Genomic DNA, 13,519 nt, shown 5'->3' with positions numbered 1-13,519 from the left:
CCAGCAGGGCAGCCCCGCTCCCAGATAATAGATCTAACAAAGAAAACTCCCAGAAAGGAAAATGGCTGGCAGCCACCACTCCTCTCTGTCATTTCTTTCCATTGCTCTTACCTTTTTGTTTTGTTTGAAGCCAAAGGAAAACCATATTTTAACATCTTAGTTATAGTCACAATTGGCTTAAAATAAAACAGGATTTTTATATAATTCAGCTTCTATCTGTTTAAGAGCTTGAGGGTCACACATGGCCAAATGTACAAAGTCATATTGGTATAGTAATAAATAGTCGCTCCTGAGTACTTAGGTGCCAGGCTAAGTGCTTTCCTTGTGCTGTCAACTTATTTAATCTGTACAAGAGCCATGTGAGTTAGGAATCATCTTGCCAAGGCGAAGAGGTGTCTCCATACTGGGGTCCAAGGAGTTCCCAGAGAGAAGGGGGAAGTTGACTCAGGACCAGAGGGGTTCTTGGCGAACACGACAGACAAGAGTTTCAGTACGTGCCAGATAGAGGCATCGATGGGCTTATTTAGGAAAGTGATACACATTCAAGGGAGAGTGCCGGCAGTCTCCAGAGAGATGTGATTTGCCGATTCTCAGCTCTTCTTTTAAAAAAGGAAACTTGGTAAGGGGCAGGTATTGGAAGATATGTAGGAATAATATCAGTTTGGTGATCTCAAGATGGTTTATAATGGTCTGATCAATCTCAGGATTGTAGGCTGGTCTTCATTATCTGATCAATAGATATCTCTGGAAACTATCCTAAATTATAGGTTTCTGAAAATATCTCTCTTAATCTATTTATTGGGGGTTAATTAACAGAGCTCAAGATAATTATCATAAGTGAATAGAATTATGGTTGACCTTAAAATTTTCAGATTTCCTATGAATTTGGGAGTGACTGGCCCAGGAGAAAGCATAAAAGTCCTTACCTTTAAATGTTAAAATCAAACTTATCCCAGAAAGATGCTCACAAATTAAAAGGGTCTAAAAGACTGAGATACTACATCTACTTAGTTAATTCAGTTTGCCAGACATTTCCCAAGTTCTGAGGTTGCAAAGATGAGTAGACTCCTGCCTCTCAGTCATACTTCTGGGGCTTATTGGGTCACGGAGAGTCATGGCAAGTGGAATCCTTCAAACTACTGAAATTGTTCTCTTGGTCAGGTCTTCTTTTTTCCAAGCAAGTATGGTTGAATTTAGATAAATTAAATGTATAATCGATGCACAAAGAAATCCAGGCAGGCAGGTGATGTCAGGGGAGAGGACGAGTGGAGAACTTAGCAGGGCACCAGGCCTGGGGCAGGGTTCTGGGCAGGGTTGAGCCAGGGGCAAGGGCAGTTACTGGAATGAAACCTGAAGGCCAAGCCAAGTTTTTTAAAAAGGAAGCCTTACTTTTGGTTGGCCTGGGATTGTAGAAATTGTTTTTGCTTGGAGCTGAGCCTACAGGGGAGAGGAATGCTAAGGGTGTAGCCATCTCTTATAGGGAAAGGAAGGAGGCCACCATGGGGATCTGGTAGGGCCTGATGTCACCGGAGTCAGAAGGAAAAAAATAGATGCAACGAGTTGGAGATCCAGTAGGACTTAGGGAACACCCATAATGGAGGAATGTGACTTTGACAAAGTAGAGGAGCAGGTGATCTGGGCACAGCCAAGACAGGGAGGAGGGAAGCCATGAGGTGAATGCACTGAACAACAGGGAGACCAGTTCAGCTGGGTCCTAGAAGACAGGTGGCAAGAAGTTAGAATGGGGGCAGGGCCTGGGCAGTCGGGTGAGGACTTAACATCTAGATTGGTAGTCCTTGGGGAAATCACAGAAGCCATAAGACTCCAGAGAGCATCCTCCTACTAGAAGGTAAAGAGCGGATGACTGGAGGCCAGGAGATGTTGGGAGGCCACTGCTAGGGGCAAAGGAGCGTTACTAGTGGGTAATGAGACAACTTGGGAGGAAGGTTGAGTAAGACTGATGTTAGCGCTATGTTCACCACGGAGTCCACAGAGCTTCTTACTCATCTTCTCGGGCCCGGTACATAGTAGGAGTGTGATAAGTGTTTAAAGAAGCACTGAGTTAATTGATGGCAAGAATTGGGTGTCATCACTGGAAACACCATTGCAAGGAAAAAGAGCTGGTTTAGGAAGAGAAGATTCAAATGTTCATAGTTTATTGTTCTAAAAATCAGAAGCTAAAAGAGGCCTGGAGTGTTCTCTGTCCCTGCAGAGGAGGGACTAGCCATTCATGCGAGTGGTGCTACCCTGGAGGGTGGTGGAAGCCCCTGAGGAGCCTGTGGCCTGCCACCTATGCCTTAAGGGTCTGGCCCCCCACAGCCGCTCCCGCTGAGCTGTTTATAGAGCACTGTCACTGGGCCTCACTGAATCTGCTCAAAGCCTGTTCAGTACACAAGACCGTTATCCTCATTTTACAGAGCAAGAAACTGACATGCAGAGAAGACGTGGTTTATCCAAGCCATTCTCTGACCTGAGCAGATCTGCAGGGAAGTCTCTGGATTCCAGTGTCCCATTACAGAGCTGAGTCTGGTGATTGAAAACAGTCTGTACCAAGTGTGCTCTCCATTGGCTGTGGTTGGAGTCACTGCTTTTATGTAGCTCAGAGAAGGCTGCAGACAAATGAAGTCTCCTTTTTGATTGTTTCTTTTGTTTTTGTCCTTAGGTGCTTGTGACTAAATTCACTAATTTCACTGGCTGTCAAGGCTGTGTTAAGCAAAATGGGTTTGAACTGCTGTGGTTTTTGAGTACTGGACTGGATGTCAGAAACCTTTGCCATCACGGGAAATTCTGTCACTCTGGATTTACTATCTGTTCCCCTCAGCTGAATTCCTCAGCAGCGTGATTTAGCGCCCTGGCTCCCCATCAGCCGGTTTTGGCATTTATTTGAATGCATTACCCCACTGGTTTCCATAAACTATTTTACAATTGTTTAAAATAAATGACTGTTTATTTCCACAAAAACCATCTGTATTTCTTTACAGAGCAACAGATAACTGTATGTAAAATTTGGTAATGTCACAGTGACTCAAGTTAAGAGAAACAGAGTGGATTAAAAAATCAAATGCTCAGGGACCGAGTTAAAGACTCCCATCCCCTCTAATAAGCAATACCTGGATTTGAAGGAGGAAAGATATTTCTTCATTACAAGTAATATCAGGCTCCCTTCTCCAGAGAAGTATATTCTCTGGCTGGATAGTGATAGGGTGTAGACGGAGCACACCTCATGGTAGCTACATGTCTGCCCCTTCTAGCACATTCTCTACATGTGATGGTGGATGAGAGGCTCCTGTCTGACTTCCCTGCCTTCTCCACCTTTTGGAGTTTAGGATGTCCATGTCTTCCCTCTTGTTCTGATGTCGAGTGGGTTCCGCATAGGCTAGTGGATTGTAGCTAAGTTGACCCTAGGAGGAGACATGTTTGGAACAGGGCGCTGTGGCAAGAGAAGGTAGCCATGAGGAGGGAACCAGACTGATCAGGAGGGGCCTCTGAAGGCAGCCATCTTCCATTCTCCAGCCAGTGTCCTGGTAAGCCAGCTGGGTCCATGCTGATGCAGTTGGGGCCTTGATGGAGGGCTCTGACAGGGCAGGGTCTGGAGGCAGATGGAGATGGAGCTCCAGGGCTGCTTTCAGCCTCCACTTCTCCCTAAACACCCTGTGTGCTGAGGCTGTGAAGAGCACTCTCCACCCTCGACTTCATGCACCTAGTGCAGGAGATCTTATGGGTTGCTCTGAGAAGTCCAGAGGCAGTGCAAGGAGCAGAGTTTTGCTCCTTGGGTAGAACACATGGACTGTGGAAAAGGAGGGAAGACTGTCTCAGATCATAGGGACACTAGGAGCAAAGGCACGGAGGCTTTGGAGTCTGTTTCTGGGTTACCACATCAGTTGAGGGAGAGATGAGACCAATGTGGCAGCCCTCCAGAGGTACCAGCCACTGCCAGACAACTAGAGATCTCTCTTCATCAAAAGCAGAAGCAACAGCCCAGGGACATGGACCAGATGGCCAAAGCTACACACTTGCTGTAAACTGTGGGCTTGGCTCTTTACCTATATTAATTTCTTAGAACAAGTCTGAATAGGTGCTGTTGTTCCTGTTCTATAGATGAGAAAGTAAGGCACAGAAAGGGAAGGTAACTTGTCCAGGGCCACACAGCTGATAAGTGGTAGAGCTGGGAATTCAAACTCAAGCAGTCTGACTTATCAGTGTTATACCATCTGTCTCAGACTTTGCCAGGCACTCCCCAGATACATGCAATATTAAGCTTAGGGTAGAGATAAAATCCAGATCTTTCTCCTGTCCCTAGCTATAGGGATGGACTTCTGACACGCCATTTCTTACCTCAAAACCTAAGTGAATTTTTAAGTCTACTGTCAAACCTTAAATGGTATCAAAATTCATAAGGTGAGAAGCAAAAACTGCCTTCTTTGTTACTATCTCACACTCCTGAGGTGACTATAGTTAACAGAGCAACTGTAAGAACAATGTGGCTCATACCCTTTCAGATTGTATTTGTGGCATACATGTGTATTGCATGTATTTAGTTAGAATTTTACTCTATTAACATGTAGCATACTCAGAGTGTGTGTGTGTGTGTGCGTGAGAGAGAGAGAGAGAGTAATTTTTTTTGTGTGTGTGGCAGTACTGGGGATTAAATCCGGGGACATTTACCACTGAGCAATATCTCCCCCACCCCGCCCTTTCTTTTTATCTTTTATTTTTTTAATTTTGAGACAGGGTCTTGCTAAATTGCTGAAGTAGCCTCTAACTTGTGATCCTCCTGCCTCAGCCTCCTGAGTTGCTAGGATTAAAGACGTGCACCATCATGCCTGGCTCAGCTGTTCAGTTTTAAATACCACCCTGTTGAAGGCAGACTGTTTGCCAGAGGTTGTGGGGCGCCAACAAAGCCTGCTGCTGTGCTAGAGCCCTATGATTTCAGGTGGAGTTTTTTAAAAGACCTCTAGCCAGATCTTCAAAGAGTGCCTTAATAATGGATGGGGGAATGAGAAATAGGCAAAAAGCCTCTAATCCAGCCTTCTCAGTGTACTAGAGAAGGCAAGGTCCCCAGGAAGCTGGGTTGAAAGAGCTCTTGATTCTGATGGGGAGTCAGGCACGGCTGCCGAGAGGTGGGGCTGTGCCAGAGGTAAGCTCCCGACTCCTCCCGCAAGCCCATCCCTGCAGCTGGGTATTCAAGAAGAAATTTGTTCTGAAGAATTATGATGCTCCTGCATTTTCTCCTGCACAAAGAAGGAAACTCAGCTGCACGCCCTTTCCTTTCCTCCTCTTGGCACTTTCTGATTGATGATTGGAAATGATGGCAATACATAAACTATTTTTCTTTTTATTTTATGACCTGGTAATAGCAGTAACATATTTCCAGTAAATGTTTTCTATCGCAATAAAAAAGTTGTAACAAGACTAGAAATGGGTATAGTTAAACCCTAAAGAAATCACACTTTCAGAACTGTGGATTGAGGCAGTAACTCTGTAAATCATTTAACTTGGAAAAAGAGCTCCCCCTTAAAAAACAGTCAGGGCAAGCGTCTGGAGTTCATGGTAAGTGCCTGCTGCGAGGACCGCTGGACTCAGTTCTGACCCTCAGGACCAGCAGCCCACTCAGTCCTCCCACCATCTTGTCCTACCCAACACCCTCCCTGCTTCCTTAACTGATAAATCATCTCAACCTTGTGGTGCTCTTGTGTGTGTGTGTGTGTTTAACTTAAAAATCAAAAGTGATACTCTTTTTTAATGGGATGTGGCCTAGGAGAATGGCTCAGAGCCCTGGCTGTGGAATCCACACCCTGGATTCTTATCCTGGCCTCACCGGGGCCCGTGACTGCATCACTCCAGGACAGATTTTCCTCCTGGGTAAGTGGGGCCCACCTCATAGGGTTTTAAGAGGATTTTGGAAGCCAGTGTGTGTAAAGTGTTAAGGGCCTGGAAAGTCCTCTCTGTTAGTTTTGTTATAGCGTGGAAATGAAGCCATATTTGACTTGCTTTCAAAAAGGGCAAGTTGATCATTTTGTCAAATTTGTACAGCAACATACTACCTGACATTCATTGACTGCCTATTAGGAATGAGGCATTGCGTTCTACATTTTTGTAATTATTTCGTGAAGGTCTAGGTCAGCTAACTTGCCCAGTATTGCACAGTTTATAAAAAGACCCAGGTTCTCACTGCATTCTTTCTGTTCTGAAACCCACACTCTGACCACCTCCTGCTTCTCCCTCTCCTTCTAGCTGTAGATGCTCACGACAGGAGAAATGTGATAGTTCCGAATCACATCACATACAGCCTCCTTTGGCTGCTAAGGACTTTCCATGACAACACTGAGAGCCTTTGCTCTTGGAACTCCAAGGCAGCCAGAAAGCAGCATTTCCTCTCCCTACTTGCAGGCAGAGCCACTGCTCCTCTGCTCACCCTTATTTAGGCTCTGTTATCCTTCAGAGGATGAATGGCTGCTGCTTCTATGTGTCTGATGTTCTTAATGCGCTCTAAAAATTAGGCCTTTCCCAGCTTTTGTCTTTAATTTCTGATTCTAGCTGACACCTTCATTAATGGTCTAGTGCAAGCTTTCCGTCGACTTGAAGACTACTGTGTAAAAGTGGTTTTGCTGTCCTATCAATAATGGTCATAATTTCCCCAATACTCTCATCAGCAGTGAATTGAGTCTTGCAGCAAAGAAATGGAAACCCCAGTACAGTGGTTTGAGAGCGATTTGTCTTACAGACGGCGTCTTCTTTCAGTAAAATCAGGTCAGTGTGGCACTGCTGGGTTAGGTGTGAATCTGAGACAAATTAGTTGGAGGAAATTGATCATTTGAACCTTTAGTTATTTTTAGCTACAGTCGCCTTATCATATCTGCTTTTGCTTTCTTTACATTTGTTTTAATAAACTGTAATCACTGGGATCATCAGGCAAATTAAATGCCTTTCCAGTTTCAGCCAAGCCTGAGGTAGAGGAGAGCTTACGCTCTGTCCACCCCACACAAACAGCCTTCCCCATAGTTTTGGGGTTTGCTTCCATTCTGGAGGTGGTATTGTTTAAACTGGGAAACCCACCCCTCCTCGTCCTCTGGCCCCCTGGCTGGGGTTTGTTTATTGCACAGACTGGCCCCTTGACCAGTCTCTTCTTCATTGCTATTGAAAGTTAATGGGGGCAGAATTGCATTCCCAAACATTTGAACCTGAAGAGGCCAGGGCAGAACTTAGTTGATCTCTGGTGATCGGTTCAATTTAGTTACGATTTTTTGCCATTAGGCTGGGGCTGAATGATGGTGATTTGGTTGAGGCCAAATGTCTGAAGAAAATTGGCTCTCTGATAAGAGTGCTGTTATCGGAGGGGGCTACCTTCTCATTTACATTTAGATGAGTATTGATTATTTATTTACTCAGAGAAGTGAGATTCGTTTCCAATCTTATCTTTCTCGTCTCTGCTTGTCAGCAGAAAGAGAGATAGAGCTCCTGACATCAGGCCAAGATAACAGCACTTTGTAGTAAAGATAAAAGTTGGAATGGGCCTTTTTCTAGACTTGACTGAAAGGATAAGTTTTAAAAATTAGAACTGATGGGTCATGCTTTCAAAACCTTTCCTGAAGGTTCTACAGTTTAACTAGGCAAGAGAATTGGTTCATTGGAACAGCTCTGGTCGTTCTTTTGTAATAGGAATTGTATTTAATTTGATTATATTCAGCTGTTTCATTGAGAGCAAATTGTGTATTGGCTCAGAAGAAGCTAAAGTGTGACCTTATTGTCATGTCAGCTTGTTCCTTTTTTATTATTTAAATTCCATATTATCCAGTTTGAGCCATAGAAGGGTATAGGCTGCAGTGGTTATCGCTTACATACTGTTTGGTGTTTGTGTTAAGATCAAGCAGAAAATGATTGTAGTGGCCCCTAGAGGAAGAGCTGTGAGCGTTGGAGCTGAGCTCAGTGCAGAACTGTTGGAGGAGCTGATGTTGGGTCAGAGCTCTGATGTGGACACTTCAGCTTGTTGCTGATGGCTTTGGCTCGGTGCAGAACTTGGGATTCAACTGAGCAGACAAGGCTTGCCACAATTTGCCTCAGATGGGTCTCCCTGCCGCCAGTCTTCTCCAGCCTATTGTCAGCAGTGCCACCGCATGAGTCTTATCAAAACATAGAGCTGATCATGTCATATTCCTGCTGTTAGCATCTGCAGCTTTTTAAAAATATGCTTTTAGTTGTTGATGGACTTTTATTTTATTCATTTATTTATATGCGGTGCTGAGAATCGAACCTAGTACCTCACACATGTGAGGCTAGCATTCTACTGCTGAGCCACAACCCCAGCCTACCATCTGTTACTTTTAAAAGAAAAAATCCAAGTCTTGGCCAGCAGCCTGGGCCAAGCTTCCCAGCCCGCTTCCCCTTGCATCCCCAGGCAGCTTGGGCTTCTTCCACATTGTTTCCTGTGGCCTGCCTGGGGTCCTCAGGACCTCTGGGGGAGTGCACTACCTCCTGCTTTTTTTTTTTTTTTTTTTTTTAGAGAGAGAGGATTTTAATCTTTTATCTATTTATTTTTTTTAGTTTTTGGTGGGCACAACATCTTTGTTTGTATGTGGTGCTGAGGATCGAACCCGGGCCGCACGCCTGCCAGGCGAGCGCGCTACTGCTTGAGCCACATCCAGCCCAACCTCCTGCTTCTTATCATGGCTCCTAGTCCTCCTCCAAGCCCTAGTTCAGATGTGTCCACTGCAGAAGAGAGTAGAATCACCTGGGTTGTTTCCTCTCCTGTGCTCCCAAGCACCTTGTCCCTACTCTAGCAAGAGCACTGATTGGGTTCTTCAAGAATTTGTCTGCTCAGGTGTGTCTTGCTGTCTCCCCATTCTCCTTGAGGGCATGGATCATTGATTATTCATCTCTGGACCTGGTGTAAATTATTGATACTCAAAAAGTGTGAAGTGCATATATGGGTTGGTGCTGTAAGAGCACATATCCTTTGATGTCTGTGCTGTCGTGGTTTGTTCTGTGGTTTTTGACATTTGCTCATCAGTCCATGTTTGTGGATCCGAGAGACTGGGAACCTGTTGGAATCCTGGCTGCTGAATAAATCTCTAATCTGAAGCTTAAAAGCAAGCTTGCTTAAATAGTTATGCAGCCTCCCCAACCCTGCACCTCTGCTTGGACACACATGAGAGTACGGACAACACTTTGGTACCAGCGTTCCCTGCCATGGTGTGCCTGCCCTTGCTGTGTGAACCTGTCGTGACCCACAGCTAGGGATCTGTCTAACCCTTGTCACAGTGCTTTCTGGTTCAGCATTAACAATAGTGGTTGCATTGTCCAAGCCCTGGACTCCGAGAAGAGTCCTAGATATTCTCTCTCTCTCCCCCTCTCCCCCCCCACCCGCCTTCCTCCCTCTCTTTCTCTATTCTGAGACAAGGTCTCACTAAGTTTCTGAGGCTAGCGATCCTCTTGCCTGAGCCTCCCGTTGTGGGATTACAGGTGTGCACCATCATGTCCCCTCTTGTTTAATCCTCACATCAATCTTCTGAGGGAAGTTCTGTTATCCCCATTTTACAGATAAAATTAAATAACTTCCCCAGAATGCACAGCTGGCACTGATACTCATCCTAAGGGTATAGATACTCATCCTAAGGGTACAGATACCTGCAAGAGTCAGGAAAAGAGCAATGGGAAGGTGAGAGCACCCATCCTGATTTTTTCTGCTCAGATTTGGCCTTCACTTTTATTTGCTCTTACTTAGCTTTTTCTGACCATAGTCTCTCTTGGATTAAACCAGATCTTTAAGTGGGTGAATGGAAAAAAGTTGTCAGGAGGCATAACCTAGGTGTGTGCAGTCTTGATTATCTTTTCCCTCTTACTAGAATGAGTTTTCAAACTCGTTCTAGGATTCACAATAGTAGTGATAGGTTACTTTATTTACTCCTACCTCCATCCAAAAAGTATTTGGAATTTATACAGTAGGCTAAAACATGCACTGACCAGCGAGGAAATCACATGAAGTAAAAGGAAAGCAAAGGTTAAATGGCAAGTTGAATGTGGAGGAGGGGCTAGCACAGAGACGTGTGCCCAGGTCACCACAATTGGGGAACACATTTAGTGCTGAGCTTCCTAGTGGGCAAAGGAGAAAGGCGTCTGATACCAATTGGAGACAAGATTTGTGTTGAACTGTCTCAGGATACAAGAGCAAGCCAGTTGCCTGACACCAAGGATGGAAGGCAGTTTTTCTTCTTTAGGAAGAAGTCAGGGATAGGAAATGCAGTATGGCTTCCCTCTTAAGGCTTTGACAGACACTTGCTTTCCATAGGGTTTCAAAGCCCAGCGAGCTCTCAGCTGATAAGGAATTGGTGCTAAAACGTTTTGGGTTTCAGTCAGGGGTTAAAGAGATCAAGGAAGTGACACTGAACATGTATCCACCATCCAACAGATTCTGTAGATTTTCTTTGAAAAAATCTTATGTGTTTGCCTCAGGTTTACAAAATCCCATAAAAATCTGTTTGGATATGAAAACTTGGAACCCTCCCAAAGTGCCCAGAGCAGTATTTTGTTCCCAGACCATTCGATGACATAGCATTACTGCGATAAATACATCGTTGAGTGCCCAAGCAGGTTTTCTCAGGCTGCAGAGTAACTGCTTCCCAGAATCTTCCCTTTGTGTTCCCCTCTGCTGTGAGGTGGGGGGCATGTGGCTTCATGTGCAGCTGTGACATTTTAAAACCTTTTTCCAAAGGGTGGATGTTGCCTTGAGAACTACGTCCTGTTCAGTATGAAAGAGCCTTTTATATTTCATATAGTCATTTCTTTGGCAAAAGTATATTCATAGAAACTGACCTCACAGTGTGTCTTTTTAAAATGGTTTTTGGCTGCTTTTGTTTTCTTTCCTTCCATGTCAGCTGCCCGCCAATTAAACAAGCAGCTGATGGAGACTCATTTGATGTATAGTGGGTCTGGGTTATCATGATCTGGATTATGTTCAACAGTCACCTATTAAGAATTTGATATGAGTGAGGTGCTGTGGTTCACAATGTGTGTAGAGAATGCAGACCTAGTGTCCCTGATCCTGGTTCCCCTTCTTCCTGAAGAACATCAGGCTTAGCTTCTGTAAGTCATGGTGTCTTCCTCTGTAAAATGGAATTTGTACTCTCCGTGTCTTATAAGAGTGAAGGAAATGATCTATAGAGAAGACATGGCCCAGCCCCTGGCATGAAGTAGGCCCTGTGTTGGTGAGGGGTGGTCAGGGATATGGTCTCGTATCCTGGTCAGTGAGTCAGACTCCCTGCTGATTGCCTCACAACGCTAGCTCACTGACTCCTCAGACAGTCAGTTGAGGTAGGTGCTGTCATTACCCCCATCTTACAGATGAAGAGACGGACAGAGGTCAAGTAAATTGGCCCAAAGTCATACAACTGAATTGCTGAGCCAGGACTCAGAATAAGGCCGTCAGGCCCATCCCATGCTGTCTTGCCTGTTGTGTGTGTCTATTGTCCTGTCCTTACACTGTCTGGCCTGAAAGTTGGCCCTTTTCTGAGGAAACGTATGAAAAAATTCTTTATATGTGAGGTCTTTTAAGTGGTATCTGGGCAAGAATTAGGAGAGAAATCGATTTGTAAGAGGCAGTTTTCTGTTTGGGTTTAGATCTCAAATCACATCTTCAGCTCACCCACCGTGTCTTCCCCCAAATCAAGGCCCATCAGCCCCTCCTATGCTCAGAAGTGGATTTCCAACTTGTTCTTTACTGTTATGGGAAAGCAGAGAATACCCAGAGCAGAAGGCAACACTCAGAATTCCCATTACTGACAAAATTTGGCATAGGCAGGATTATTCTTAAGGAAAAATGGGAAGGTCGTTCCAGATAGATAGGAAGAAAAGGAGATCATGTCTTCATAAGGGGGCTTTGTTCTACCACGAACCCAGAATAAAGTGATAGTATGAGAGATTTGGTATGTGTGTACTTTGTTAGCGTAAATTAGATCATTTTCACTTGAATTTATAGAAACCACAAGTTAAGTGATTCAGAATCCAGATGAATCCACAAATCTACAAAAATCTATATTTATAGTATAAACTATGGCCTTTTATAATTGGTCAATAATTTATAGTTTGTAAGAGGAAGAAAGGTTCAAAGCACACAAGCTTTAGAACCTTGGGCTTTATTTTCTCTTCCTACTCCCTATCTTCGTGATCTTGTGCAGGTCACTTCAAGATCCCAATGTGGAAAATGTGGATGATGACATCGTCTCCCAGGGTTGCTCTAAGGAGTCAGTGAGGTAACACACAGAGCGTGCTTGACACTTGATGACCATGTGGTAGAGATGAACGTCATCGTCCTACTAGGATTCAAGGAGAAAGTCCTCAAAACCACTTTCAGGAAGGAAACTGTTTTAAATAGAAGTATCTCAAAGTCCTTTAAAAAAAAAGGGTAGAAATGTCAAAATAGTGACATTTATGGCTGTGAGAGTAGGGTAGGGAGTTGTGGTTAAGGATAAGGGACCTTTCCTGGTGTTCGCTGAGTCCCCTGGCTTCCCTGATCCACGTTTCCTAAGCAACTGCAAAGACTAGAAGGAAAAAATGTGCAAAGGAAACCAGCCTGAAATCCTCTCTGATGCCCAGGCCTTGGTTCCCAATGATCAGAACAGAGGGGGCATGTGGACAGCCCAGCTGTCGGGTAGGCTGACAGCTGGAGAAGTCCAATGCCAGGCACTGTTCTCAGAGTGCCCATGCCAGGGCACAGGGTGACTTAAGATGAATGTCAGTCTGCAAGAACAAATTCTATCTGGTTTTGATTAAGTTATTACATGTGAACGGCCCATTGGAGATGCTACCATGTGTGAAAATTATTTTATTCTCAGAAAAGTGATAGTAAGAAGTTTCAGAAATTGGGGGGGGGTGGGTACCAGGGATTGAACTCGGGCACTCATCCACTGAGCCACATCCCCAGCCCTAGTTTATATTTTATTTAGAGACAGGGTCTTGCTGAGTTGCTTAGCACTTGCTACTGCTGAGGCTGGCTTTGAATTCACCATCCTCCTGCCTCAGCTTCCCAAGCTGCTGGGATTACAGGCATGTGCTACTATGCCCAGTGAGAAATTTGAAAACTTTTAAATATATATAACATTTGTTAAATTATCCTAGATAATAATAAGTACTTATTTATTATTAGGAAATTTGAAAAACACACAGAAGCACAAAGGAAAAACAATGTAATCGCACTAATGTAACTACATTTTAGAATGTAATACATTTTAGAAATAAACACCTCATAGTGTTTTTGTCCCGTATGCTTTACAGTTGTAATCATCCTGCAGATTTTGTGCTCTAATCTGCTATTTTCAGAAACTAGCACAATAAAATTTTTTTTCTGGTACAGTGATTGAATCCAGGAGTGCTTAACCACTGAGCCACATCCCCAGGGCTTTTGATTTTTTATTTTGAGACAGGGTCTCACCAGTTGCTTAGGGCCTTGCTAAATTTCTGAGACTGGCTTTGAACTTGCAATCTTCCTGCCTCAGCCCGCTGAGCCACTGGGATCACAGGCATGTAC

The 13,519-nt window shown here is 44.4% G+C and overlaps 1 protein-coding gene across 6 annotated transcripts in view; it reads left to right on the top strand.

Annotated features, from left to right (window-relative positions):
* Mapkap1 (MAPK associated protein 1) overlaps positions 1-13,519 on the top strand; it is a 230,800-nt gene that overhangs the window by 156,554 nt on the left and 60,727 nt on the right. The gene's annotated exons all lie outside the window — the stretch shown is intronic.

The sequence above is a fragment of the Urocitellus parryii genome, chromosome 4 (genome assembly GCF_045843805.1).
Source record: "Urocitellus parryii isolate mUroPar1 chromosome 4, mUroPar1.hap1, whole genome shotgun sequence".
Taxonomy (NCBI): domain Eukaryota; kingdom Metazoa; phylum Chordata; class Mammalia; order Rodentia; family Sciuridae; genus Urocitellus; species Urocitellus parryii.
Note: the sequence above shows the minus strand (reverse complement) of the source record. Positions and strands in the feature narration are given on the sequence as shown.